The sequence below is a fragment of the Oncorhynchus mykiss genome, chromosome 11 (genome assembly GCF_057628025.1).
Source record: "Oncorhynchus mykiss isolate SJ-2025 chromosome 11, ASM5762802v1, whole genome shotgun sequence".
Lineage (NCBI taxonomy): Eukaryota > Metazoa > Chordata > Actinopteri > Salmoniformes > Salmonidae > Oncorhynchus > Oncorhynchus mykiss.
The window spans coordinates 50,026,716-50,029,910 of NC_143032.1; the positions used below are offsets into that span (position 1 = coordinate 50,026,716).

The 3,195-nt window shown below is 42.3% G+C and overlaps 1 long non-coding RNA gene across 2 annotated transcripts in view; it reads left to right on the forward strand.

Annotated features, from left to right (window-relative positions):
- Nucleotides 1-3,195, forward strand: part of LOC149979609 (uncharacterized) — a 300,792-nt gene that overhangs the window by 166,157 nt on the left and 131,440 nt on the right. The gene's annotated exons all lie outside the window — the stretch shown is intronic.

Consider the following 3,195-nt stretch of genomic DNA (forward strand, 5'->3'; position numbering starts at 1 on the left):
GCAGCAATGTCACAGTGTATTTGCATAAAGTTCTGCTTTCCCCAACTTTGGTCACGCCCTGTTCACGTCCCTCGCCCGTGCTCACGTCCCTCGCCCGTGCTCACGTCCCTCGCCCGTGCTCACATTGCCCAACAGTCCCCCTGCACACTTCACTTCTTCCATTGTAAATGAATGCTTTCCCAAGTTTCATCGCCCATGTCGTCTTCAGTTAATATGTTCTGTAAGTCAGTGAGATTCAGCTGTGTAGTAGTAGGCAATGACAGAGCCAGTAGTTTGAACCCCTGGTTGGTTTCGAGCCTACATGGCCCTAAGAGCTGCTCCAGCTCATGGTACTGATATGTACTTACTGACAACATGTAACTAATCCCGTGACACTGAGCAAGTGTGCAAAGTGAGTGTTGAAATCCATCGTTTTGGATTCAAAAAAAGATTTAGACGCGGTCTCTGCCAAAATTGCGTCAAGGGAGCCGCAGAACAACCCAGGAAGTTGAGCTTACATAACCTGCTCCACTGGGGGTGTAGCAAAAGAGGAGATGCTATAATGACATTGCTGACCTGCGAAAAAAGACTAACCAAAATCAAAACTGATCCTTACCTTAACCCTAACCAAACCCTTAACCCTATCCCTATCCCTGACCCTTACCCTTACCCTACACCCCTAACTGTGGAAAAGATCCCTGTTGATTGACAATGTTCTGTGTGTTGTGTAATACACAGGCACAGACACATGCATACAAACACATGATAACATACGCACTATACACACAGGTACACATGGATTTTGTGTTGTAGATATGTGGCAGTAGAGTAGTGGCCTGGGGGCACACACTTAATCTGTTGTGAAATCTGTTGTAATGTTTAACTGCCTTAATTTGCTGAACCACAGGTAGAGTAGCTGCTACCTTGGCAAATACAAATATCTATGCTATGTGTTTTGTTTATCATACCTGCTTTTCATTGCTCTTGTAAACGGTTGTTTCCTCCTTCAGAAGTAAAACAAGAGAAATTAAATATTAACTTAGCTGGCGGATCTGTATAATGTCAACCTAAACAACAAGCTGAAAGACTAAATGGGTTAAAATGTCAAGAGTTACCATGAAAAGAGTGGGTCTGGGATCAAATGATTCAGTGACAGCGGCATATATGACCCTGGACTGAGTCTTGCAGCATAGAAACAACTTTGTAGGGGTCAATACATTTTTAATTAGGGCAAATCAAGCCTTAAATGTTTGTGGAAAGTATAAACTTTAGAAGCCCTTTTAAACCTTGAATACACTAAGTTTCTATGTCCAACTGTACAGGACATTTCCTGCAACAACAGAGTGATCAAATTAAGATCCTACATCTGTATGTTCCTCTGGTAAGTCTCAGGATCCTTGGAGTTGGAATATAATGTGTTGACCTTGAACCAAAGTTTTTGGTTAAGAAACAATAAGGAATTATCTTAGACAAACATACACTACCTTTCAAAAGTTAAGGGTCAATTAGAAATGCCATTGTTTTGAAAGAAAAACATTTTTTTTGCCCATTTAAATAACATGAAATTGATCAGAAATACAGTGTAGACATTGTTAGTGTTGTAAATGACTATTGTAGCTGGAAACTGCAGATTTTTAATGGTATATCTACATACATATATCTAAGGACAGTTTTATTGCTTCTTTAATCAGACAACAGTTTTCAGCTGTGCTAACATAATTGCAAAAGGGTTTTTTAATGATCAATTACCCTTTTAAAATGATAAACATGGATTAGCTAACACAACGTGCCATTGGAACACAGGAGTGATGGTTGCTGATAATGGGCCTCTGTACGCCTATGTAGATATTCTATTAAAAATCAGCCGTTTGCAGTTACAATAGTCATTTACAACATTAACACTGTCTACACTGTATTTCTGATCAATTTGATGTTATTTGAACAGACAAAAAAAATAGCTTTTCTTTCAAAAACAAGGACATTTATAAGTGACCCCAAACTTTTGAACGGTGGTGTATATAATATCATACAAGGAAGCCAGCCTACACAAGATAATGCAAAGAGGAAGACTTGTACAGGATTGACTCTTTTCTATTTCATGATAGAGTATCAACATTGAAAGCAGGCCACCAATCCAGACTCAGCATTTTTTCTCTATGCTGCATGTTTACTTTATTTGTAACTCTGACTTGCCCTGCTTTCTCTATGTTTCTGGCGTCAGTGCAAATCCTCTCTCTCCATATCCCTCCATATCCCTCTCTTCCTCTCTCCAATGGGTCGTCGGTTCCACTCAGGCTCAATTGTGGGACACCCGGTGCTGTCAGGCTGCGACGCCTCCTTTGACCGACCTAGGCCCAGTCCCAGTCCCAGTCCAGGCTGAGTGATCCGGCAGTCCCGCCACTCCTCCTCCCTCCAGTCATTAGCACAGCCACTGGGGCAACACGTGTCATGGAACCATGGCGACAACCAACACAGACTAGACTCACTGGAGACACCACCAAGGAACCTCCCAGGACCCTACCATACACACAGGCACGCACACACAAACACATACATTACAACACACAGCAAATACAGATGCACACATACTCACACACACATGCATGCCCGCATAACATACGTAGAGCTGATTAAATGTCTATTGGGTTGGGATGCGGTCATTAGTTGCAAATAGCACTGATGAGGCTTTTGTTCCTTCTTTCTGGCATACAGATGTTCAGTTTTATAAGACACCATCGAGCCTAATTTCATTGACAAGGATATCATCCTCATCCTCATCGCCACTGCAATTGGCTCAAAGAATCAGCCTACTAAGTGAGTCCACAATGTGCGCTGAGTTTGCGACAAAGAGAAAAATGCATCAGCGTACGGCTCTTTTTCACGGCACATTACAACACTCCAAAACGCAGCTCCGCTGTGCTTTTCATTATTTAACTAGGGTTAATTACGAAGGTTATGTTGTCTAAGCCCAGGGGTCATTTTCAAAGGACTTTGCGTCTTTCCAGACAGGCTACACCAAAATAGAGCCGCACCAGACACAGTTATGCGATGGTATTGTTCCTGGGAGACAGCGGGCCAGCAGGGGGCCCTTATCAAAGCTAAAATCTTCCCAATTATTACGTTCACCGCCTCCAAATCGGGCGTGCAATATCCCAAAGTGGTGTAAAACTAGTCCCTTTTTTAAATTTCCCTTTCAGCAGAGATAAGTGGTTTGGA